At 42.9% G+C, this 27189-nt stretch overlaps 1 protein-coding gene across 2 annotated transcripts in view; it reads left to right on the top strand.

Moving 5' to 3' along the window:
* IL1RL1 (interleukin 1 receptor like 1) overlaps positions 1–27189 on the top strand; it is an 83009-nt gene that overhangs the window by 13294 nt on the left and 42526 nt on the right. Inside the window, exon 2 of one of the 2 annotated variants that reach the window (XM_023211333.1) lies at positions 9207–9306. The gene's annotated coding sequence lies outside the window, so the exon portion shown is untranslated. Of the gene's footprint in view, positions 1–9206; positions 9307–14785; positions 14805–27189 lie in introns of those variants that run through there. The other variant, XM_023211335.1, reaches the window with a different exon arrangement.

Raw genomic sequence — 27189 nt, 5'->3', positions numbered from 1 at the left:
CATATGATTCCACTTGCGTGAGGTCCCTGGAGTAGTCAGATTCAGAGATAGGAAATAGAATGGTGGGTGCCTGGGCCAGTGGGATGTATAAGGAATGGAAGTTACTGTTCAATGGGGGCAGAGTTTCAGTTTAGGAAAATGAAAAAGTTTTGGACATGGATGGTGGTGATGGTTGCACAACAGTGTGAATGTACTTAATGCTACTGAGCTGTACACTTACAAATGGTTAAGGGGGTCAATTTTATATTATGTGTATTTGTCCTCACAAATTTTAGAAGGGGTTATGAGCTGCGGAATCAGACCTGAGTTTTAGCTCCTTGTCCTCCCTCAAGAATATGCACAACTCTTTATTTTTCTCTATGAAGCCTCAGGTTTTTGAACTGCAAAATGGGAATAATGTTTCCTCCCTGGGGACTAAAGGAGATTGTGAAGCTAAGGTGTTTGGAAAAGTCTTTTGTCATATAACTAGCATTTGGCCGATGATAGCTAATAAGAGTAACAATGATAGAAGAAGAGAAGACGCAATGTTCAAGCAGATGATGGCATTTGCTTTTGAGGGATTTGTCTCTTCATGGGGTCAAAGTAAACAGGAACCTTGCCTGGGCTCACAGAACTAGGATCAGCCTCCTTGTCACATCAGTAGCCCCTGGACTAAGACTGAGAGTCTCCAGCAAAGCTTCAAGGGAGGCTTTTCAGCACTCTCAAAGGAGTATGTTGCTTAATCATGCAGGCAGTAAATCCAAGAAGATGAGGGAAGAGTTTGCCAGTCACGGATGACATTCTAGCTGCAGTCTGGTCTCTCTGCTTCTGGCTTCCACAGCTGCTCACTGGATCCTCTGCTGGCTCCAAGGCCAGTCCTGCCAGGCCATAGTACATGAAGAACTTGGCCTCCTGCTGCGACATGTTGTGTGCCAGTACAGTGGGTTTTGAGGCCCCACATCTGAGCCCATGGAAACTTCAAAGTCCTGGCTCTCCCCACAACTTCCTGTTGCCTCTTCCCTTGCCATGGTGGGCCACCTTCTGAGCCCTGAGCTGCCTCACCATCCCAGGTCTTGGCTGTGGCCTGTTACTGCCACCCTGTTCACGGTTTCTAAGAGCTAGCCCAGAGTCTGACACAATGCACTCAGTAAGGAGTTTATTGATATATTAAGAAATGTAAATGTTCTTGATAAGAATGCAATGCAGAACTTCCACTTGATACTACAGCAGTGGCTTTCAAACGCTGGTGCAGAGCAGAATTAAGCACCTGTGGGTCTTTTTCCTCCTTCCCATACTTAGGTCCTGATAGAGGGGGTTTGGTGGATCCTGAGAGGAAACTGTCCTAGGAGAGGCAAGGTGGGAGAAGGGCTGGATCGCTGGGCTGGGCTGGGCTGTTCCTGAGAACATACTGCCGTGGGGTTCCTTCTTTATTGTGGGCACCACCCTTTAATGCCATACGGCTCCTCCGGGGCTCCAGCCATGGCGTGCCTCCTGAGAAGTCCAGGTGGGCCCTGGTCCCTGCCCTGGGGTCAAGCATCCTTCCCCTACCCCCATCCCTGCAGGCCCAGCTCAGTTTTGCAGAGGTCACAGCTCCAGTGAGCCTTACTCATCACTCCCCAGTGTTCTTGGTCACCCCAGCCTCCTGTCTCCAGGGGTATGCTGCACCCAGCCCTCCAGTTACAGATTGGTCCATCCAGGGCAACCTCCAGTTTTCTCCTCTGCACTTGCTCACCTCACCATCTCTCATATATCAGCTCCTTAGGCTTCCTGATGCTGCTGATTTCACAACCCAACTCCCATTTTCCAATTGGCCTTTTGGGGTGGGAAACCAGTCCAGGACTGCTAATGGTGCAACTGCCTTGGGGACACCATGGGAGGCTGCATTTGGGAATGATCCCTGAATGCCTCCCCCGTGGCCCTGACAGTTCCTTGCACCATGTGTGGGGCAACCTTTATAGGCCCTCCAGCCTCCTGAGCTCCTCGGCTCAAGAGCAACCGAGCCCAGCACAGTCAGAAGAAAAGCCTCCTCCCAGGCCTGCTGATCTCCATTCGCAGGGGCACGGAGGGTCCCTTGGGCTTGGAGTAAGATGGTTGCTCCTGCTTCCAAGCCTTCCATGAGGGGTCTGACTCCTACTCTACTTCCCCTGTGCTCACCACCATGGTCTTCCTTGAGACCTCAAGTCTAAGCTTGTGGTGCCTTTTATCCCTGGAATGTCACACCGCCCCCCCCCCCCCAAGATCACCCCTCATCTCCCACTCGCTACATTACCCTGCTCTCAAAATCTCCATAACACTCCAGAAATACCCAATTCCATTTCTGTCTTCCTTCCCTCCCTCATTCTCAGAAACCTTCTCCAGTTTCTCAAGAACTCACCCAGCATCCTGGCAAAATCCCCTGCATCTCGCACTCCTCTGTGCACAGTTTCCCTTTTGCTGGATCTTCCCTGGGTGCTGTGCCCTGCTGCCCTCTCAGAAGGGCTTTTCTCCACAGTTGTCCCATCACGGGGGCTGGAGGTGCTGCTCGTGTTGTCCCTGCTGCTTCTGGTCACAGATGAGTCTCCCGGCATCGGGCAGCAGCACCCCAGCCCCACTCTGCCTCGCATTGCTCCTCTTCAGTTCTCAAAGGCTCTGGCCCTGGGTCATGGCCACTCCACTTGACATTCACCCTGCTTGTTGACTTCAAAAGTTACATAGATGATCCTCTTCATGTGACCTGTGTCCTGTGTTCTCTGCCAGTGATCTCACTTGCCATCCGGTCTCAGGCAGGCCCTGGATCTCCACAACATCCATGACCACAACCCCTGCCATCATCTCAGCTTCCAGCCTTACTCTCTTCTACCTCTGCCTCTTTACGTCCTGGCCCTTTCCTCTGCTGCCTCAACTCCAACAGTCAACAGAAAATCCTCTGACCCACACATCTCTTCACTGTCCTTCCCCACTTCATGTTTTCAAGAGAAATTCCATCCTCCTAAACCCCCTTGAATAAACCCCAACTCCCTCACCCGTCTCTTGCTTTCTGCTGCCCCTGGCTGGGATCTCACCTGGTGATACCCAACTCCCACTTCTGTGTCTGCAGCTTTGTGGCTAATGGGCCTGGAGAGAACCACGCATTCACGCTGAGGGTTGTAACTTCAAGTTCATGCCCGCAGACCTCCAGGGCATCCCTGCTGTGGCCTGACTGACCTCCTGCATTGGACTGAGTTCTTTCTCACTCCTACTGTCCTAGAGGATGATTTCACTACCATTCTTTCTTTTCAAACTCAGCACCTCCTCCCATCCTCACCCTCAGCCGATGACCTTCTGAGAAAGCAGAAGCCACTGGAAAAGCGCTTCTGCAAACTCCCACCAGCATCTGCACCAGCTCCCAGCATCTGCACGTCCTTGCTCTGCCTTCTCATCACTTACCAAGGATGGAGATTTCTGCCCAGGCTCAGCTCTTCCCTTCTGCACTAGATTGAGGCCCTGCTCACCTGCCCCAGGAGGCTGCTCCAGCACTTCTCCCTTGCCTCTGGGCCATCCTCTTGAGTGAACACGTTGATGGCTATATCTTCCATGAAAAACAAACATTGCTTCCTGTTCCTATTCCCTTCCAGATTTTCCTTCATTTCTTTCTTCTCCTTCACAACAAAATTCCCTGAAATAGTTCTATTTACTCATTATCTTTAATTCCTCTCCCCTTACATTTTCTTGAAACCACTCTAAACAGGCTTTCATTCCTACCAATCCAGAAACACTAACTTCTCAAGTTTCCCATGATATGGTGTTGCTGAATCCAGTGATTTATTCCCAGTCCTCATCCTACTGGCTGATAGCATTTAACACGACTGGTTATTCCTTCCTCTTTAAAAGATTCCTTACTTAATTTTTAGATTCTGCAAACTCCTGGGTTTCTTTCTATCTAACTGATCTCTCTCTGTCTCCATTGCTAGTTCCTTTTTTTCCTACCCAACTTCTAAGTGTAGGAGGGTCCCAGGGCTCATTTCGTCTTGTTTCTCTACCTTGGTGATCTCATCTAGTTTCATGACTTTAAATAAAATCAATATGCTTATGATGTCCATTTTTTTAATTTTTTTTGACACAGAGTCTCACTCTGCCACCCAGGCTGGAGTGCAGTGGTGCGATCTCAGCTCACTGCAGCCTCCACCTCCTGGATTCCAGCGATTCCCCTGCCTCAGCCTCCCAGGTAGTCGGGATTACAGGCACACACCCCCATGCCCAGCTAATTTTTGTATTTTTAGTAGAGATGGGGTTTCACTATGTTGGCCAGGCTGGTTTCAAACTCCTGACCTCAAGTGATCTACCCACCTCGGCCTCCCAAAGTGCTGGGATCACAGGCGTGAGCCACCACGCCTGGCCATGATGTCCAAATTTATATCTCTTGCCTGTACCTGTCCCCTGAGCTCTAAATAGCCCATTTAACCCACCACTTGGATATTTTAAAAATTCCTCAGACTCAATATATTCCAAACAGAGCCCTATGGCAAATCTCCCCTACCTACAACCTTTCTTTTCTCAGTAAATGCCAGTTCCATCCTTTCAGGTGTTCAGGACTGAGATCTTTCTTTCCTCCTTCTTTCTCACCCAAACCCAGTTCAATGACAAATTTCATCAGCTTTACTTTCAAATTATATTCAGAATGTTACCACTTCTTAGGACTGTACCTCTGTCACCCTGGTCCCAATCTGTCATTCAGATGATGCAGTAGTTCCCAAATGCCCCACTTCCATTTTTGACACCCTCCCCAAACCTACCAGCCGGAGGAACCTTTTAAAGATGTGTCTTGAGTTTTAGGTCACACTCCTCAAGCCTCCAAAGTCTCCCCTCTCTGCTAGAGGAAAAGCTGTATCAAATCCTTACAACAACCAGCGAAGTTCTCCCATTGTATCCCCTTCAGCTTCTGACACAGATCCTACTTGACTCTCCCTCCTTCTGTCTGCTCCTGCCTCACCTGATTCCTGCCTGCATCCTAAACATGCCAGGGACTTGAACATTCAACACCTCTGCATCAGCCATTCCTTCTGCCTGGCATGCTCACCTCTAACCAATTTTTATGATGTGCTTCCTTACATTCTTTGTCTTGCTCAAATGTCACCTTCTCAGTGAGCTTTTCTCTGGCTCTTTTGTCTCAAGTTTGTCATTCACCCTCCCCAGATTCAACACACACACACTCCTTACTCTTCTTCACTGTTTGACTCATCTCAGCACTCATCATCTTCCATTATTCCGTTTTATCTTATTTATTGCCTCTCCACCAATCCATGAGGGCAGAGGTTTTATCTCTTTTGCACCCTAGAGTATCATTAATACTTAGAAAAATGTCTGGCCCTCAACAGGATTTGAAGAATGGACACTTAGATAGACGACTGGATGAATGGATGGATGGGTGGATGAATGGACAAGTGGATGCATGTACAGATGGATGGGTGGATGAAGGGACAGGTGGGTGAAGATGGATGGGTGGATGAAAGGACAGGTAGGTGGCTGTACAGATGGATTGGTGGATGAAGGGACAGCTGGGTAGATGTACAGATGGATGGGTGGATGAAGGGACAGGTGAGTGGCTGTACAGATGGATGGGTGGATGAAGGGACAGATGAATGAATGGACAGATACGTGGATGGATGGGTGGATGGATAGACAGATGGGCCTTAACTTGCTACCCTTTAGCAAGGTCTGAACTTAATTACCAATATTCTGTTTGAAAATCTGGGCAAAGACCCTGGGACACCGTTTGTACCATGATTAGTGAACATCATCCAACCCTGGATACTATTTGAAATCTTTGAAAGTATCAACACAGAACTTTCTTTAGACTGGAATTACAGGTAGAGTGCTGAAACTAGTTAATACCTTTCTGTCTCTCATCCATGTTCATCCATGTTCTTCTTCATCCCAAACTAAATTCCATGTCCCTCTGAGTCACCTACTTTGTCCTACTTTCATTCCAATACCTTGTTTTGCCCACCCACCAACCCATTCTCCCACTGGTGCCCTCTGGACCAACAACGTGCACTCTGCTCTCTGGAATCCCTATGGATTGATTGATTCATGTATTCATTCCATAAATCATTTACTGAGTTACCATTATGTCGTGATACAATAATGAATGCAGTAAATGCATTTCCTGGTCTCACTGGACTCACAGCCTAGAAGAAAACAGATACTGGACAAATATATGCATGAAGAGTGGCACAATAGGAGACTATCCTGGGTTATTGGAACATACAAAAAAGGAAATGCTTTGAGCCTAGAGAGTTCCTGAGAAGGTCATTTAAGCAGAACCTTGAAGGATCAGTAGGAATTAACTAGCATGGGGTACTTAGGAAGATGGGTTAGGCAGAAGGAACACTTACTGTTCCACTTCCTTCACCCCCACATTCTTGGGAGAGAACACTCTTTGTTTGGATGAACGGAGGCAAGATGGCGCAGTTCCGGGTTCTTCACCATCAACTTTCCCGCGCCCGGGAAAGACACAGGTCGACTGCGCAGGCGCAAGCCGACCTCCGACGGAGAAAAACCGGAACCCGCCTAGCCATGCCTACCGCCCGGCCCTGACCTGCCTATGTCCCGCCCACTGCCCTCCCACTCCCAGGCCCAGGACATAAAAGCCGCTCCCGGCGGGCGTGCTGGGCGCACTTCCTCAGCCCCCACTCCTGTCAGGACTGCAGGAACTCCGACCGAGAGCTCCACCGGGCGACTCTCTCAGCCTCCTTTGCCGGAGGCTGACAGACCTCACCCTCCACAACTTCTTCCCTGAAGCTAGGTGACCAAAAATAAATAAATTTGCAGTTTTGCTCCTAGCCTTGCCTACTGGCTGGTCCTTTAATACTTGCCCTGGTGAGCCTGGAAAGCAAATCAGTTTCCTGGAAAGCAAATCAGTTTCCTGGAAAGCAAATCAGTTTCTTAGAAAGCAAATCACTCTTGACTTCACTGAGACCTGCGTCTCTCTGAGGACTTGGTGCCTGCTGTAGGGGTTACTACTTCTGCCCCTTTTTATACCTCTGAGGCGTGATTGGAGAGGCCAGCAGTCTTTTTCATTTCATTGTCATTTTCCAAACAGCATGGAACTTTCTGTTTTCACTTTTTCTAAAATTCATTTCCAATCCCTGTGTCCTGCCCACACCACCCTCCATATCTCTGAAATAACTTTGAAAATTCATTAGTGACTGTATTTATGGCTGATGGAAACTTCCTTGTCCTTTTCAACCTTAACCACTTGGAGGCATTACCATTACTATACTTACCACTGCCTCTTATACAAGCTCTCTCTGCCCTCTCTCTGTGCTCCTTCCTGTCACATTGGCAATGTTTTTACTTTCCTTTGTGGGTACGTTTTCTCCTCTGGCCTCTGAAAAGTTTCTGATCCCAGGGCTCCATTCTTGTCCCTTGTGTTTCTTGCTCTGTTCTCCCTGCCTGAGTGACCTCAACTTTAACTGTAGTTTTTGTATATTGACAAAATTTATATATTAGCAAATTACTAATGAATGGGTCTAGCCTAGAATTTAGCTGACATGTATTTCTAAGAGTATCATGTCAAGACAGCCTCTTAACATCATCACATTCAAAGCTGAACTCACCATGCCTTTTCCCTTTCCTACCAGGTGTTCCTCCTCTCCTCCAATATTTGGTATGGTATCTCTGGGAATGATTTTTTTTTTTTTTTTTTTTTAGACAGCGTCTTACTCTGTTGCCCAGGCTGGAGTGCAATGGTGCAATCTTGGCTCTCTGCAACCTTCGCCTCCCAGGCTCTAACAATTCTCCTGCCTCAGCCTCCTGAGTAGCTGGGACTACAGGTGCACACCTCCATGCCAGGCTGATTTTTTGTATTTTAGTAGAGACGTGGTTTCACTGTGTTGCCCAGGCTGGTCTCGAACTCCTGAACTCAGGCAATCCACCTACTTCGGCCTCCCAAAATGTTGGGATTACAAGATTACAGGCGTGAGCCACCATATCTGGCCGGGAATGATTCTTTACCACCCCAATTTGAGAGCTGTCCTAAACTCCTACTCTTTCCATTCCAATGCAAAATAAGTTAATGTATCCAACTGATTCTCCCTTTAAGCATAGAAATACAATTTGTTCTTCCTCCTTCCTTTTTTTTTTTTTTTTTTTTTTTTTGAGACAGAGTCTCGCTCTGTTGCCCAGGCTAGAGTGCAGTGGTGTGATCTCGGCTCACTGCAAGCTTCACCTCCTGGGTTCACGCTATTCTCCTGCCTCAGCCTACCAAGTAGCTGGGACTACAGGCGCCCGCCACCATGCTTGGCTAATTTTTTTGTATTTTTAGTAGATACAGGGTTTCACAGTGTTAGCCAGGATGGTCTCAATCTCCTGACCTCGTGATCCACCTGCCTTGGCCTCCCAAAGTGCTGGGATTACAGGAGTGAGCCACCGTACCCAGCCCCTTCCTTCCTTATTCTAACATTAGTTTTCTAAATTCTAGCCCTTATTACCTATTGATAGGGTTACTGCGGAAGCCTCCTAACTGGTATCCCAACTTCTTGTTGGTCACCTCTGATCATCTATGCTATTAACATAAGAATCTAGGACCTAAATTTAGACTCTTGCATTTAATTAGAATGATGCTTGGGTTGCATAGGGTTATGGGGTAAAAGGAAAACTTGCCTCCATTTCTCTTCCTTCATCTTCATCTCTTTTCTCTATACAAATTCCTACCAACTGCAGTTCCTTGGATCACTATTAATCCTCAAATATTCTTCTGAGTTCTTCCATAGACAAAGAAACAATGCCATGGATATGATTTCTGTAAAATATACTTAAGATCAAATTAAAATAAAAAGGTTAAACCTCATTTATATATTTCTCTTCGTTTGAGAAAGTCTACCTTTAAAGAATGGTGAGCCATACCTGAACCTGCTGGGATTTTCAATGGGGATCCTGTCCTGCACAAATGTTCAGATGTCCATCATCCATTCCCCAACATATTGTTTCCTTCATGTAGCTCTTTGTTTGAAGATTCACAGATTGTGTCACACTTTTTGTCATATAAGTTCAACATGTAGTACGATATTTTGTTCTTTTAACAAAACTAGGATTTAATTCATCTATTTTTAAAATGTTCTTTTACTGGAAAAACTTTATACATTAATTTTTAATTTTTTTCTTATAATAATTCATCTGTAAGATCATCTTTGCTTTATACTTGATTCTAAATGTAAAACATCTCATAATCTCTTGTAGTATTAAGTCAATGTGTTATTATTTTAAAGTGTTCTGTGTTCAACGAGGCTCAGAAAATGCTGACCTCAAGACCTCTGAGGACCTCTGTCATTTCCAGAAACGTGGACTTTTTGCTTCAAAAAGCATTTCGTGAGTAGTCTGTTCTGTGGGGTACATGACATTTATACTTCTCTAAGAATATGTGTTTGTTTTGAAATGCCTTATCTGTCTCTGCAAATGCTGTCAATACATCTGTGTTAGCACAGGACGTTCTAGAAAGCAGGAAGCTTACATGTGATCTGTTCTTGTAATATGTCTAGGTCTATGATGTATTCTATACTAGTGGACCTCTGTTACAGCACAAGGAGACAAGGTGTAGCAATAGCATTTCGTTACTAGGAATTAACCTACACCTACTTCCTTATACACAACCAGAGGCATCCACCTAAAGAATGATGCAAAATAGACAATAAATGCAGAGATTAGGCAGACACTATCACTCTAAGAGCAGGTGTTGGAGTCGCCTTGATTAGACTTTGGATCCTGGCTTTCCCACTTACCATGTGACCCTCATATCTCTGTGCCTCAATTTCCTATCTAATAAGAATAATAATGCCATAATCTCAGGTTGTTTATATCATCCAAATGGCTAATATAGGAGCTTAGTTCAGGACCAGATACAAAGAAAGATCTCAGTAAATGGCAACTACTGTGATTAGAACCACGGTACTCTGTTAACCAAAAATGAGAGACTGAGGCAAGAGTCTTAGTTAATCGAGACTTACTGAGCCAGAGCTTTAAGATGCACCCAGGAAAAACACAAGTGTAAACCAAAAACAAAATTTGGAAGTCCCTCATCCCCCAGCCCCAACCATCTGAATGGACTCCTTCCTTGTCCAGGGCACTCCAAATTTAACCTGAAAGACTGGTTAAGGCCATGACAGAAAGAAGGGTGATCAGACATGCCTCATTATGTCCAACTCCCTTTTGGAATTCAGGAAAAGCTGACCAGCATTAACATCAACACAGACCTCAAATCTGATACGAAACATTTACAATCTATTTTCTCTGAAGCCTGCCAACTGGAGACTTCATCTGCATGATAAAACTTTGGTCTCCACAGCCTCTTATTGTCACCCATGATATAAAGTTAAGAAGAGATTATTTAAGCAGATAGGGTACAGAAGTCCTTGAAAAGGTTTTCCTTTTAATGAAAAGTGGCCCTCAAATCAAAAAAAAAGTTTCTTTATTTAACAAAGAGCAGCCTGTAAAATTGAGCTGCAAACATAGACAAGCAAGCCAGAAGTTTGCATGGGTGAATACCAGCAGTTGTGCTAACAGGAAAAGGTTACCCGGGACTAGGCATGTTCAAAATGGAAGGTCCAACTTCCTTTCTCTTTGTCAGCCACACATGCAGCAGACAACATGGTGCTGGCCAAGTGGAAAGCCTGTTGCATAAAAAGATTAGGGTGGGGTGACCAGCTTTCCCCGCACATTATGTAAATGTCACACCTGGTCCAACCAATCTGTGAGCCCTACGTAAATCAGACACCACCTCTTCAAGTCTGCCTATAAAATCCAGTGCACTCCCATTCCAGGCTGGAATTCCCATTTGGGAGCCCCTCTCTCTCACAAGTGAGAGAGCTGTTCTCCTTTCTCTTTTTTTTCTCAATTAACCCTCCACTCCTAAGCTCACTCCTTGTATGTGTCTGTGTCCTTAATTTTCTTGGCATGAGACAACAAACCCCAGGTATTTACCTTAGACAGTGACGCTGCTTCACCCAGACATTCCTTTCCATCGATAACTCTTTCAACCAATTGCCAATCAGAAAATTTTAAGATCTACCAATAACCTGGAAGCTGTCCTACTTCAAGTTGTCCCGCCTTTCTGGACTGAACCAATGTATATGTTAAATGTGTTTGACTGATGTCTCAAGTCTCCCTAAAACGTGTAAAACCAACCACCACCCCAACCACCTTGGGTACATGTTCTCAGGGTCTCCTGAGGGTGTGTTCTGGGCCATGGCTTGTCTCAGAATAAATATTTTCAAATATTTTACAGAGCTTGACTCCTTTCATCAACACAAGTCACAGAAAACATCTGTGGCTTGTGCTCTCTGAAGAGGTTTTCAGGAGCTTAGTATTCATACATTTCTCTAAAGGAGAGAAGGCTACAGGAAGAGGGGAGGGCAAGTGTGAAGCAAATGGTGACATTTTTGCAAGACTTCAGTTAGTGCTCAGTAAATCTACATTTTATATAAGATAAGGTGAATGCTTGAAGAAAAAGGGAGTAAGTAAAGACTCAATTATGCAGATGTCTCAGGGTAGTGGAGGAATGATTGATCTCATCTTGTCTTTGTTCTGTACCTGGAACAGAAAATCCTGTACCTGGAACAGAACAAAGACAAGATGATGTTCTGGTATCTGGAAGATACATTTGTAATCTACACTGTCAGTGTGAAATCTAACAGACTTCAGTTTCAGGAGCTGGACTTAGACCTAAAGTTACAATTGACATGTCCTTGTTTTATGAGAGGATATACATCTTGAAAAGTTTCAAGGCCAGCAAAGAACAATTTGTGAGGGCAGCCATCTGGCCACGCTTGAGGCCTTTTGCCTTTCCATGGGGGGGGGGGGGGGGGGGTCTGGCTAATATACAATGTTTTGATGCCAGTTTGTGCAATAATAGCTACTAACCTGGGAAAAATGATGGAGGTGCTTGGTGACTCATTATGCAGGCTTAACTCTCCCTTTGGCATAATAAGTTTGGGGATCTTGAGACTTTTAATGTTTTTTTTTTACAGCTCCGTGTCAAATATAACGTTCTCCTTCACTGCCCTGACTTATTTTATATAAAATCTCCTTCACTTATTTTTATATAAAGTGATGGAACACCAAATATGGTGGCTCATGCATGTAATCCCAGCACTTTGAGAGGTCAAGGCAGGAGGATCACTTGAGCCCAGGAGTCCAAGTCCAGCCTGGGCAACACAGCAAGACCCTGCCTCTACAAAAAGTAAAAAAGTTAGCCAGTCATGGTAGTGCATGCCTGTGGTTCCAGCTACTCAGGAGTCTGAGGTGGGAGGATTGCTTGAGCCCAGGAGGTTGAAGGCTGCAGTGAGTGGTGTTCGTGTCGTTGCATTCCAGCTTGCATGGCAGAACAAGAACCTGTCTCAAAAAAAACAAATGCAGAACTGTCTTTTTGTTATACTAATACATGTAGAAATGTTGAGTATCTTGAATTAAGCAGCTGCTGTGATCATAAAAGAAATGTTAGTTTTTTGGATCTCTGTTGAGATACTGCGCTGGTTCTGGAGAGTTTTTGGATCTCTGTTGAGATACTGCCCTGGTTCTGGAGAGGTTTTTGGATCTCTGTTGAGATACTGCCCTGGTTCTGGAGGAGATGCTGCCTATCGTTATGGTTCTTCTCAACTTTTCCTGTAAGGTACACAACATGGTTGTCAATGTCGATGCACATCAGCTGAACACCTGTCCTTTTATGTCAGGGTTTCTCACCCCAAAGAAGGTGTCAGGAAACCGCTGGTCCAATTCTCCAGTTCCTAGAAAGACCGTTTCCTAGGGTGTTAAGACTGAAAAATTGGCATAGAAAAAAAAATAAAAAACTACACTCACCTTTTACCTTTTTAAAATTTCAGCTGAGTTTGAATCAATATAGTTGAATTGAATTTCTGACCCATTAATAAGTCTCTGCAACTGACCTCTCTTGTTGAATGCGAGGGTTTCCTCTCACGTCAAAACATGTGAAGTGGGGACAGTCTTGTTGCCTGTTTGCTAGGAGCTGTCCACTCAGGCATGCTGCAGTCATTTTCCCAATGCTTTCAGCTGGATGGGTCTCTCTGGGGCTGGTGAGGTAGAGTAAGAAGTTGAATGTTGGTCTGCACATGCTACATGCAAATGAGGGGCCACTGTCAACAGGGATTGCTCCAGTAATCTGACAATAGGTGCAAGACTACGACTGCTGCAGTAGATATGACATGAGCCTGGTAGCACAACGAGCCACTGTAAGAGGGAATTCTCAATGGCATTACCGTTGAATGGCCCTGTAAATAGGGATTTTTGCCTTTAGGTCAAAATTAGGTCCTTAGATAATAGTACATGTTTCTCCATTAAAAAAATCTGTCACAGTTATTACAGATACTGCCTGCTTCATCAACTCAGGGAGCTCAGGAGCATCGCCACTGTGCTTCCCCACCACGTGGGTTGTAATGGGAAATGGCCATTGCTGCCGCGAGGTACTCATAGGCTTGGAGGTTCTCTCCTTTTGGTTTGCACTTCCAGATGAGGCGTCCGTTACCTTTCAATGGACCGCAACTGTGCTGGGGACTCTGGTGACCAGTCCACACTCATAACCGAGGGTCTTGGGTGGGGTCACCCCCCTGCCTTGTAATATGCCCTCTCTAACTTGGAATCCCTGGGAACAGTCTCTCTCTACCAAGAAAGCCTTAGGCTGTACAGCACACAAGCAGCTTTCACTAAGCCCATCAAAACGAAATGTTCAGTTGTATTCTTCTCCAGGGCAAGGGATGCCAACTCACCTAAGAAGGCTCCTGCTGTTGTTTCACAAACCTCAGGGTAGTTGTTTCACATATGCAGAGCAAGACTTCTTTTAGCGCTCTCTTTTTACCTTTTCTTATCTTTTGTTTTAAATGAACACCTTTTCTTCTTTAGTGTCTAATCTAACAACATTCTTAGAAATAGTGTATCTATTCACCGGGAATAGTGACACATGCCTATAGTCCCAGCTACTCGGGAGGCTGAGGCTGGAGAATCTCTTGAACCCAGGAAGTGGAGGTTGCAGTGAGCTTAGATCGTGTCACTGCACTCCAGACTGGGCAAAAGAGTGAGACTCCCTCTCAGAAAAAAAAAAAAAAAAAAAAAAAAGGAAACGTAAAACAGTGCATATCTTTTGACATTGCCTTTAGGTTTCTTTTGAGTTTTTTGTTGCTGTTGTTATTCTCTACCCAAAAGAATTGCTGACTTACTATGTGATAAGGTCATCCATTCTCTCTATCTGTTCTGTTCTGTGATAAAAATCAACCACCCCTAGTGGTTGAACCCACAGGTTGAGTACTTGAGATCCACAATCTTAATCAGAAGTTATGCAATTAGTGATCATAATTAACATAAAGCCGCTAAGCAGAGAATGATCCTCTCTGCTGGAGGAATTGTGTACAGGCCTCCTGAACCCAAGAGGGAGTTCCTCCAACAACACAGACTCTCCTTCATATTATAAAGAGGAACAGAATGTGGGCAGCTAACCTCCTGTTGCCAGCCCTCACCCCTGCCCCACCCTGCAGCTTAAGAATCCTAGAACAAAAAGTCTGTAGCACACATGCCCTGCAGCTTTTACAATTCACACTCCTAGAAGAGACACAGAATAAGGAGATAAATCGTTGAATTTCTGCCTAAAATCTCGCACGCTAGTGACTCCCAGCCTTGTTTTCCAATGGGGGTAGAAGACTACAGCCTTTAAGGCACTTAAAGGCCAACCTAGTGTTTTGAAGCCTGCAGGCGCACATGCTGAACAGAGGTGAAACCTCTAAGAGACGATTCCTGGTGAACTGCTCACCCAGAGAGTAGGAATGCCGCTCAGCTGAGAGCACAGAAGCCCAGCTGCTACTGCTCGCGTGAGTCAGGGGGTTTGGTTTCTCCTTGTAGGACTCTGCCTCTCAGATGTCACTATTGTCACTTGCCGGCCAGTCTCCCAGCTGAGGCAGTGCGTGTTGGACATTTGGAAATGTTATTTGCATCCCTCCTCCCTAAAAAACCTCCCTGAGTAGGAAAGAGGGTATAGAAGGGGATACGTTTCCTCCAGGACATGACAAGCATAGAACCACAATTACCCCTAAGAGGAAATATTTCATCCAAATATGACAATCAGAGGCTGAAGACATTGTGCAAGGGTCACAGACGAGTTGGGGTCTTGGCAAGGCTAATGTGAGATGTTCTTTTCTTTGCGTTTTCTGTCTATGCTCCCTCCTCTAGGCAAATTAGAGTCTTTCTGTGGTCTTCGAATGGCAACACAACATGGATCTGGAATGTGCTGTGTCCTGGGCTTTGAGAACATATATTCGACCCTCTTTATTCACAGATTCCATCTGCAAATTTGTAAAATTTGTTTACAATTCTAAAATCAATAGAGAGAAACTTTTCTGGTCATGTATGGACATGCACAGAATGGCAAAAAAAATTTACTTGATCAACATGCAACTCCCCAGCTGAGGTGGAACAAGGCTGGAATTGGGATATTATTATATTGTCATTTGGATTTATTGTTCAACTTCTGCTGGTCTATTTGGATATTGTAATTGAGCATAACAAGATGAGAATATTAGGCCAGGAATTTTTGCCCCAGTTGCAGAAATGTATTTAACATCCCGTGGAGACCCATTGCAGAGTTATTTGGGAGCCAAAGCAGAACTCTGCCTTCCAAACAGAGGAGTACTGGGTGCTTTTTTAAGGAACAGCCTCAAAATGTGGGAGCGTGGCTTTGCCAACCAGCTACTGCTCTCTTCTCTCAAAGGAGACAGTCAAGTTCAATCTGCACACAATTTAATTCACAAAGACTCCAGCTTGCAGGGTAGGTGGGGCAGCTTCAAAACTTCCGGCCTCCTACTTTGTCTTCTTCAAGTGGGCACCTAGTTTAGTGCTTCGTGATACCTGAGAAATAGGACCTGATGCTGGAGAAGTGGGCAGATGGTGTGAGGCGCATCTCAGACTCTGTGGCCTGCAGTGAGTTGAGAATGAGGCTTCCTCTGCAGGGGGCACCTGAGGCAGGCAGGCACCTGCTCGGAAAGTGCCGTGAAGGGGTGCGGTGCTGTAGGGACTTCAGCCTGATGCTCACAAGCACACCCAAGGAGTTGCTTCCAACCAGCGTATTGTGCCTGAAAGCAGAGGTAATTTCTAGATTCTCCCTGTTAGAGAAGAGGGGCCTTTTCACAGCCAAGGATCTCACCATTCCAGTTCCTCTTCCATAAATTGACAAACTCCTGCCTCTTAGAAGAGGCTGAGCTGGGGCAAATAGACTGATTCCATGATCAAGCTCTTCTCAGACATGCGTTAACACGTGGCAGGATGAGAAGTGATTTTTATTTCTTCTTTGCATTTTTCATTTGTGTATATGATATATTAGTGATTACAGATACTATTTTATATTAAAATACATATGTGTTATAAATTATATTACATATTTTAACATGATTTTTATTCATTAAAAATAATGCGTTATACATACCATTTTGTATTCAGGAAAAACACATTTAATTTAAAAATAAAGAGTACAGCATTTGCGATTCTGCAAAAGGTAGAGTTGGCATGAAGCAGGGGTTGCAATCCTAGTCTCTGATAAAACAGACTTTAAACCATCAAAGATCAAAAGAGACAAAGAAGGCCATTACATAATGGTAAAGGGATCAATTCAACAGGAAGAGCTAACCCTTCCTGTTTATTAAAAGTAAACAGGGAAATCAGAGAAATCAGCAGAAGAGAGAGATCAGAAAAATCAGTCACTGGATTTGGCCAAGTTGAGATTGTTGGTGGTCATAGAATGAAAGACTTGGGTTGCTTTCCATCTTCTTTTCAGACAAGCTGCCTCCATGTTCTCATTTTTCCTGATGTACCTGTTAACTCCATAGACACTTTCTCATGGCAGGCAATAATCACCTCCCTGCATTAGATCCTTAGGCCTCTTCTCATCTAGCCTTTCATCAGCATTTGACACTGTTGACACTCTTTTTAACTTCTTTCTTGACCTCTGAGCTGCAAAATCTTGTTTTCCTATTAACTGCCTGGCTGCTCTTTCAAGCACCTTTGGCCTCTCCGTGGCAGTTCTGTGTTAAAGCTGTCCAAAGCTTTCGGTGCATCCTTCTTCTCACCTTAGATTCTCTCTCCGACACCATCTGCATCTGGGGTTAATATCACCATTTAAATACTAATAACTCCTATATTTATATCTCCAGTTCTAATTTCTCTTTGAGTCCATTCGCTGCCTACTTACCTCTTTGCTTGGATGCTTCAAAGTGTCTCTCAATTCAACATTCCTAAAGGCAAATTTACGTTATCCTTTCCACAAAGCACAGTGAGCAAATTGGTTCACTTCCTCTGTCTTGTAGTTTAGTAAGTGGCACTGGCATCCATTCTGTTGCACAAGCCAAGAACCCAGTAGTCATCCTTACCATCTCTTCTTTTCTCTCATGTCAATTTTATCAGGAAGTCTCACTAATTTTATCTCTTACCTATCTTTTCTCCACCTCTACTACTACCACCTTCCTTCAAGCTATCCTTATCTCTCACCATGGCTACTACAATAACCTTATTACTGATTTTGCTATTTCAAACATTGTTCTCAAGTTCTTTGATACATTTCTCATCGATCCATGAAGTCTGTGTTCTATTCCCATGAACCTGCATGCACTTGGGACTGCACTGATCAAAAGAGTATCATTAAAGTAGCATCATGTGACTTTGGAGCTTGGTCATAAAAAACAATGCAGCTTTATCTTGCATTGTTTTTTATGACCATTCGTGTTAGGAGGTGGAACATTCATGTTAGGAGCCCTGAGATCACCATGCCATGAGAAAACCAAGTCATATGGAGAGATCAAGTGTAGGCATTCTGGTTGGCAGTTCTAGTCTTTGTGTTATCTTAGCCAAGGCCCAGATAAGTGAGTAAGCTAGCTTTGTGATGATTCCAGTCCCTGGCCTTCAAATCATTCCCCAGTTTTTGATTCTTCCTATCTCAAAGTTCCAGACATTATAGAGCAGCTATCCACTTTCTCCTTCTACTTTCCACCCTCATGGCCTGTCCAAATTCCAGAAGCATAGAGTCACTTTGCATAATAACAGAGTTGCTCTAGGCTGATGTATTTTGAAGTAATTAGTTATGCAGCAACAGTAACTGAAACACTGATTTATCTTATTTATCTTTGTACATTTCTATTCCTCTCAATAACCTTCCTACTTAACACTCTTCAATTATGTCCCACTGCTCTTAGGCTAAATATCAAAATTCTGAATCTAGCCTAGAGGACTCCATAAGGCTTCTCCATCCTCCTCTTGCAGCACATACTGTTTTCCAGCCACACTGGCCTGCTTTGAGTTTTCTGAATTTGCCTTACTCCTTCAGTGATTTGCACCGTTCAGTGCTCTTTGCTCATTTCTTATGCTATTAATGGAAATTCATCTTCAGCTCATGGATTAATTTGTCTTCTTCGGGGAGACTTCCCTTCACCACACAGTCTAGGTCAACAAAATCTAAAATGAAATGAGAAGCATGAATATACTTACATGGTATAATACGATGTGAAAGAACATATGATGATTTACAAATGCACATTGTAAACCCTAGCAACCAGTAAGAACAATACAAATAAAGCAATGGAGTTGAGATAATAAGCTCAATAGAGGAGAAAAACAGAATGTAAAAATAATTAATCCAAAAGAAGTCAGGAACTGATGAATAAAAAAGCAAAAACAGAAGACAAATGGGAAACAACAGCAAGATGGCAGACAAAAGCCAACAATATCAATATTTACATTACAAGTAAATGGACTAAATAGCCCATTTAAAGGCAGAAAGTTCCAGACTGGATAATAAAAGCAAGTTCCAACTGTATAATGTTTATGAGACACACATTCAATAAAAAGACATAATTAAAATAGAAAGATGGTAAAAATATACAATGTGTAGCACATAAACTTTATTTGTTAGAAAGCTGGAGCGGCTATATTAGTAGCAGACAGTGTGGATTTTAGGACAAGAGGCACTGTCCTGTCAGAGAAAAAGAGACATTTTATAACGTTAAATCGGGACAATTTGTTAAAACAGGAACAATTCTATAGAGTACATGTACTTAATAACAGCTTCAAAACACAATAAGTAAAAATTGCAAGACATGAAATGAGAAATAGACAAATTGCAATTATAATTAGGTATCACTTAAATTTTCTTTCAGTAATAATACACAAAAAACTCTGCCTAATATAGAAAACTTAATAGACATGGATAATTGACTCAAACTAATTGACATTTACAGAACACTTTGCCCAATAACCATATAATACATATTCAAGTACATATAGGTCTTCTCCCTTCCCCCACCTCTCTCTCATCACCCACTTTAGGGGAAGCCATGCCATGAGCATCTATACTGAAGCCCAACATGGGCATCAAGCAAATGAGCTTGGGAGTGTATCCTCCAGTTCCAACCATGTCCTTTGAGACTGTGGCTCTGGTCACCAGCTTGACTAACAGCTTATGAGACAACCAGATCCAGAACCACCCACTTTGGCTACTCTCAGATTCCTGACCCTCAGGAGACATGTGAGATAATGAAGCAAATGCTCATTGTTTCAAATATCTAAGTTTTGGAAGATACTTTGCCATTCAGCAAAATATAACTAATATAGGTAGTCACAGGCGAGCTTTTGGGAATAACGGAAATGCTGTATATTTTAACAGAGGCATTGGTTATACAGGTTTATGTCTTTGTCAAAAAATCATAGATCTGTGAATTTCACTTCAGATCTGTGAATTTCACTGTGTGTAAATTGTACCTCAATACCATAAACTCTGTATATTAAAATATTTAGATTTGGAAAATTTCATCCAGTGGAAAAGTTCATGAAAAGATGAGCATTGGGTTTTTAGAGATGAATTTGTGGAAAGTTTGGCGTATTTCAGAAATTTCCCAGAATTATGCATGAGTGCATAGTCAAAAAATGTAGTTGCAGGATTTGTATGTAAGTATCCAACAGGCAACACCTGGGGTAATCCTGTTAATGTAGAGGAAGACATGATCTCAAATGGACCAGGGAAGTAAGACCTTAGCATGTACCAGCCACCTGAGTGGCAGGTACTATTGATTCTCATGTTCCACCCCATGTTTGGTCACTTGTGAGCAGACTCTTCAGTTCAATTCTCTGGCTAGTTAATTTGGTCTGGGAGTCACACCAGAAAACGTTTCTGAAAATAGGTACCTATTGTGAAAGTATAATCCTCAAATTGTTAAAATCATGATTCTCATGAAGTTAATAGTGTCTGTCGAAGTTTAATTAATGAAGGAAGCAACAGGATGTCAGGACTGAGTCCATAAGGATCTGAGAAACTGGTATTTACATAAGATGTTAAGATAATATTGATAACTTGGATACAAAACTGCTTAATGTCCTACAGTGTAATAAAACAATTTCTGTTGTGTTTTGTACGAGATAGAAGCAAAAATACCTCCCATTTGTCAGTTTTCTACAAGATAATCTTTACAGGGTGGTAAAATAGCTATGCCAGAATTGTTAGTTAAAACCCCGTTTTTTTTTAAGAGAAAACAATGATCCTTATACTTGCTTACTAGAAATATGTTCTAGTTTTTTTTGCCTTATTTTAAATATTTTTTCAAGCATCAGTATACTTTATGCTTATTCAACTTGGGGAATAGCCTTATTCAGGTTGGGAATCCTCAGCTCATCTTTGTCTTTGGCATTCCAGAGAATGAATGTGTTTGGGAAATTGTGTCAACTGAGCAGGGTATACAGGAAAGGAGAGGAGACCACTGAAATGGTCCACGTTATAGTTAGATAGTTCCTGCCACTGGTTAGATCAGGAGAGTTAGACATTGATAGTTAGATAGTTCCTCATGCTGGCAGTGGGAAACAAGAGAAGAAGACATAGGAGGGAGATGCTCGTGTTATTGGGAACAATATTTGGCTCCTGGTAGAATATTAGGGGCAAAGGAGAAGATTCTAATGTGTTGAGTTAGGGAGCCACTATGCCATTAATAAAACCAGAAACCTTCTACAGTGCTCCAGGTGGGAGCCATTAGCATCAAAGGCGATTCTAAAATCTGTCCTGAAACCTATTCTATCCCTTGTTCTGCATGCAGAACAGCTCTTGAGGGCCTGTTGAAGGCCCAGGGAAACCTTGGCCCAGGGCCAAGGAAGGACTGGCGTTCCCTTTTGGTTTAGCTCTGCTCACGGAGAACTGCCCAGAGGGTCCAGGATTCCAAGTCACTGTGCAAGCTGACACATGTGAGACATAGGAAGCTGTTGGGACTACAGAGTCCAGGGACTCCAAACCCTGTTTAACTACCACACTTGAGGGGAAGAAGACCCTGCTTCCCAACTAGTCAGCTGGGTAGAAGGCTGAGGATTTTTGAAAAGAGGTAGTTGGTTTAGCCTCGCTTTCTTTAGAACAATATTGTGGTTTGAAACTGTGTGCAACCTCCTAGCGTCATGATTTCCTTTTGTCCCTGACAGAACTGTCTTCACGCTGGAAATAAAAGTATGGGACAGGCTTGAAGCAGAGTTGTGAAGTAGAAGTTTGCTAGGAATCAATTTTTTACTGAAAGCCCCAGGCAACTCTGATTAATTTGGTCTGAATTTGGTCTGGGAGTCACACGTAGAGAAATACTGTTCTAGGAGCTCATTCAGCTAACACCTCTCTCACCTAGAGGTCGTGCGGGGAGAGAAATGTGTATTGCATTATGATTCATAGTGTACTGTGAATGACTAACAGGAAAAGATTCCTTTCAGCCTGTCATGTCTAGTTAAGTTTCAGCAGGGACAAACCTTTAGCTCAAAGGAATGCATTTTAGTGGTAGTGGTGGTGGTGGTGGTGGCGGTGGTGATGTGTCTTCCCAGGTCCTCTCAAATCACATCACATGGTGGAGGGATAAAAAGAGGCAGGTAAAGAACAGCATTTGTTCTACAATTAATGAATGACTAAATGTCCTCTTGAACGTACTTTATATTGGTAAAAGCGTCTCTGCTATATGCGTTAGTAAAAACAACAACATCGTTTGCTGATTTAGAACTCTTCGTTTTTTTTTTTTTTTTTTTTTTTTTTTTGGGACAGAGTCTCACTCTGTCTCCCAGGCTGGAGTGCAGTGGCGTGATCTTGGCTCACTGCAAGCTCTGCCTCCCAGGTTCACACCATTCTGCCACCTCAGCCTCTCGAGTAGCTGGGACTACAGGCACCCGCCACCACGCCCAGCTAATTTTTTTGTATTTTTAGTAGAGACGGGGTTTCACTGTGTGAGCCATAGGATGGTCTCGATCTCCTGACCTTGTGATCCGCCCTTAAAGAGCTTCCAGATGTTTAAAGAGCCATGCCGTATGACTGTATGAGTATAATTTTATAAAGTGCTTTCCCTACAGTATCTTAATAAATCCTTTCAGCAATCCTAGAAGTACCATCGTTATCTTTATTTTGCATATTCAAGTTCTGAAAGCCTGGTTTGCTCCAGCAAGTAGTAGAGCTAGGACCAAAATCCAAGTTTTGGTTGGGGTTTTCAGCCCTGAATCTTTCAGCCCTGAACCTTTTCATAGCTGCCTCTGACTTCATAGCTCACTTCTCCAGATCCACCCTCTGTCAGCATGGTCTAGTCTAGCCTGTCAGGTATTTTGCCCTCCACAGGAGATCCTATTCTCAATGTTTGTAAATATTTAGCTAACTCTGTAGCAGACATCTGGTTTCATAATGAGAAAGAGCATTTTTGTTTTCATTAGGGAAAAAGATCATGACTGGGAGCAATAACAGCAGTTTTCATCATGGAGAAAAAGAGAGTGAGACTTGAACTTGAAAAAGTGAAGCGAAGTAGTGCATTCGCTACCACTTCGAATAGTAGCGAAGTAGTAGCGAAGTAGTAGTGGGGACGAGGGAGAATAAAGACAAGTCAGGAGGAGAGAGAGGAAAATGATGCACAGAGAAAGAGGGAAGAGGCAAAGAGAAAGGAAGGAGCCTGGACAGTGGAGGGGTCTCCTTCAGGAAACAGAGTTGAAGTGAAGTAGTGTAATCCCCAGATGGCAGATACAACATTTCTCAGCACAATGACTCTGAACAACTTAATTCATTCTCAGGGGAAGTGGTTACATGGGAAGTGTAATGTGTGCTGCACATTTGCAATTGTGATACCATCAGAAAGAGGTACTTGCTGTGGAAAGAACTTTTCAACCCCTCTATGTAATGACCCTTGGAGAATGCATTATCAAAGCAGAGTCCTGCAGCCTGAAAGTAAACAGCATCTAGTTAGAAATACAGTGGCATGCAAACTTTCCCCAGATCAACAGTGAAACCAGGAGCCATTACCTTAATAAAACAAAGGGGCATTGTTGAGCTGTCAGGACGCAACAGAGCACAACAGAACAGCCCCAGGTAAATATCGGTAAATTAGGTTTATCTGTGTATTCTTAGTGATGGGCAGTTGGGGCAGATAACCAAACCTTGTACGTGTCCTTTATAGCTCTGTCTGATGAGTCTGGGAGACAGTGTCTCGCTCTGTCACCCAGGCTGGAGTGCAATGGTGCTATCTCAACTCACTGCAACCTCTGCCTCCCTAGTTCAAGTGATTCTCCTGCTTCAGCCTCCTGAGTAGCTGGGATTATAGGCACGTGCTGCCACGCCAAGCTAATTTGTGTATTTTTAGTAGAGAAAGGGTTTCACCATGTTGGTCAGGCTGGTCTTGAACTCCTGAACTCTTGATCCGCCCACCTTAGCCTCTTGAAGTGCTGGGATTACAGGTGTGAGCCACCACGCCCAGCCTTTTTTTTTTTTTTAAGTGATTTTGGGGCCAGTTTTATGGGCAGAAAAGACTCTTCATCAATTTATTTTGATTTTAAAATTACTATTCAATTTTTCAAAGTTAGAAATGTAAAAAATCTAGTTTATTATAAATTGAAGACCACCTTAAAATCATATTATACCATTTATATGTCTAGCACATTTTAACAAACTTCAACACTAGGTTATTCCACTTACAAATTTAGCTAACTAAATATTTTCAGATATTTTAAACTGCATTTATATATTTACTGTATTTGATTTTTCTTGTTAAGAACTTTGACTAAAACCTTCCCAAGTAATGAATTAATTCTTATAAATTTAAGTTCTTTTAGAAATTTTGATGCTACATACAAGCTTAAATATTGGATATAAACTTAGTAAGGATTTCACTTAAAATCGCAAATCTAAACAATTTCCAATTATACCTATTTAAAAAAGAGTTGCAGGACTATTATTCTAACGGGTCAGTATTTTAGACATTACAAATACATAATTGCAAATATATAGATTTCTTAAATTATACCATGGTCTTGATTCTTATTACATGAATGTGTACATATCTTTCTACCCAGGTCTAAATACTACTGAATTCAATATGAGTCTTGCATTCTAAATACTTCAAAATTCTTAATGGGTATTAAAAAATGACCCAGTTGCTTATGGGTAAACCTCATATTTGTCTTGATATTTGGTCACAAATTAAAGGTCATTCTACTGACAAACTACTGGTATACAATCTACAAAACAAATAGCATGCAATTCTCATTACAGCACATGTGTTCAGACTTCAACAAAGCTGTCTGAAGTCTACGTCATGTCCTGAGTCAGAGAAGCCCCCAGTTGCCACATACAGATACTTAGTACTGTCATACGGAGAGTCACATATCTACTGTATTCCACCTGGATCTTAGGAACAAGATGCTTGTACTCAGACAAACAAATTAGGAAAGTAGCCTCCTTTGCAGAGTGGTCTGGGGGTATTACAAGCTGAAAAGTCATTCAGGGTTTTATGGTTAAGAAGTGAGATGATCTGTAACGACCCCTCACAGAGATTCTGTTAAATAACAAGTGCCCAAAAGTTACTTGGAAAAGGAGTAGACTGAAGAGAAAATGATAGAATCAAAAATAGTTTCACCGTGTTAGCCAGGATAGTCTCGATCTGCTGATCTCGTGATCTGCCCGCCTCTCATAAAATGAGCCGGGCGTGGTGGCGGACGCCTGTAGTCCCAGCTACTCGAGAGGCTGAGGCAGGAGAATGGCGTGAACCCGGGAGGCAGAGCTTGCAGTGAGCCGAGGTGGTGCCACTGCACTCCAGCCTGGGTGACAGAGCAAGGCTCCATCTCAAAACAAAACAAAACAAACAAACAAAAAAATAGTTGTAATTTCCTGTTAGAATCATCTCCTTTACTCTTGCACGTGTAACTGTGGAGGAGATTGTAAACATTCCCTTAGCTAACTGTACTTAATATTGTTACTCTTGATCAACATGCCTTAGTAACTGTGTATACATGACGCCTCACGCATTAGTCAGAGTTGAGAACAAAAATAGAGTAGCTTAAACAAAACATAGGTTTATCTCTTCCTCATATAACAACACATGGGTAGCCAGGAGCTCTAGGGATGGTAGATGGATCTGCTTCATGAAGTCACTCAGAATCCCCAATTCCTCCTATCTTGCAGCTCTGCCCTGTGTGGTCCTCATCTGGCTCACCATTGATGCCACCTTGCAGTTCACCTGGAAGAGAATCTGTTTCTGCCAAAACTGTGCTATTGATACTAGATGCTTTTAATGGAGAGGTTAGCCAAGAACCTTGACATTTCTCTTATTGGTAATATAATACTTCTCTCTATAGAAATACTTAGTTTAAAATTTTATTCTGCTATAGTTTTAGCAGTAGGATAAAAGCTTAGTTTGCAGAAACAGAAATTATCCTGTATTTAGGCAAAGCGAGCTATCTGTGTGCTATGATTAGACAGGATACTAAGAAGTGATTTCCTTCCTTAAAATAACTTCTCTATATAAATTTCCACCATTAACTGCCCATTCTTCAGGTCTCTCAATTTTTCTTATTCCCCCCATGGAGGGATTGCATGTATTTAATTACTAACTTTACTAGTATTATATAATCTATGCTCCAAAATGGTTAGTCTACAATTAGTAGAGGGATAAGTCTTTAGGGTTGGAAAGAAAACCAACAGTTATTAAGGATCTACTATTGCCGGACTTCATACTAACTCTTCTTACTTATTCTGTTATTTATACTACCTAACAGTTTGATAATATTACCTAATATTACCACCCTCCTCCCCGCCTTTTTTTTTTTTTTTTTTTTTTAACAGATAAGGCATCTATGACTTATATAGAGTTTAGGGGATTTTCCTCAAGATAAGACAGTTAGAAATCTCTTGGGAGGGACAGTAGTTCTAGGGGAAAAGGAAAGATCAGAAAGACAAGTCAACTACTTTAAGTAAAGACCTCTGGCTGAGCAGGTCATTGTGTATTCCCAGAATTTGACACCAGCTAGTTGTGTGGTTTTGGACATACCCCTTCCCATCACCTCAATGTCACCTTTGGTAAAGTTAAAGAATTGGTTGTAGATATTCTTTGAATTATCTTTTATTCCGGCTTTCTACAGCCCAAGTCTCTCAATTGTCGACTTTTACTTAGAATTTTGGGCAAACACTAGCTGATACAATCCATTTACCAAGAAGTTTATCTGATGACATTTTCATCCAGTTTCTAAAGATGCTATGTTGTCTTTTTGGCAGGTTTTTGGAAAGTGTTCAAGATCTCCTGTTTTATTTTCACAGTTGGCCCTTGAGCCTCAAGTGTAAAACAGAGCCGTGCTGAGAGGCTCGGGCCCTCTGGCTGATGTCACCAGGTTGAGGGGCACCAGGGAAGAAAACAAGTTTCTCCCAGATTCAACCCTGCAACCAACTGCAGGTCTTGGAACAGGGAGTAACTCCTTTACTCAGAAGCTAAACGTTACAAGTCTTTTCTCATCCTTACCAATTTGGCACATAAGAAATATAGTCATTTCCTTAAATACATTTTTATTATGAGGGTACTGAACATTGTGTGTATTGGCCATTTGCATTTTTGGTAGCTTGTAGATTTTTAAAAACCTCTTTAGCTGGGTGCGGCGGCTCACTCCTGTAATCCCAGCACTTTGGGAGGCCGTAACAGGTGGATCACCTGAGGTCAGGAGTTCGAGACCAGCCTGACCAACATGGTGAAACCCCATCTCTACTAAAAATACAAAAATTATCTGGGTGGGGTGGCATGTGCCTGTAATCCCGGTTACTCTGGAGGCTGAGGCAGGAGAATAGCTTGAACCTGGGAGGTGGAGGTTGCAGTGAGCCAAGACTGCCCCACTGCACTCCAGCCTGGGCAACAAGAGGGAAACTCCGTCTCAAAAAAACAAAAAAACAAAAACACACAAACAAAAACATTTTTG

The sequence above is a fragment of the Piliocolobus tephrosceles genome, chromosome 15 (assembly GCF_002776525.5).
Source record: "Piliocolobus tephrosceles isolate RC106 chromosome 15, ASM277652v3, whole genome shotgun sequence".
Classification (NCBI taxonomy): domain Eukaryota; kingdom Metazoa; phylum Chordata; class Mammalia; order Primates; family Cercopithecidae; genus Piliocolobus; species Piliocolobus tephrosceles.
The sequence above is the reverse complement of the archived record's forward strand: the minus strand, read 5'-3'. Positions and strand labels throughout refer to the sequence as shown.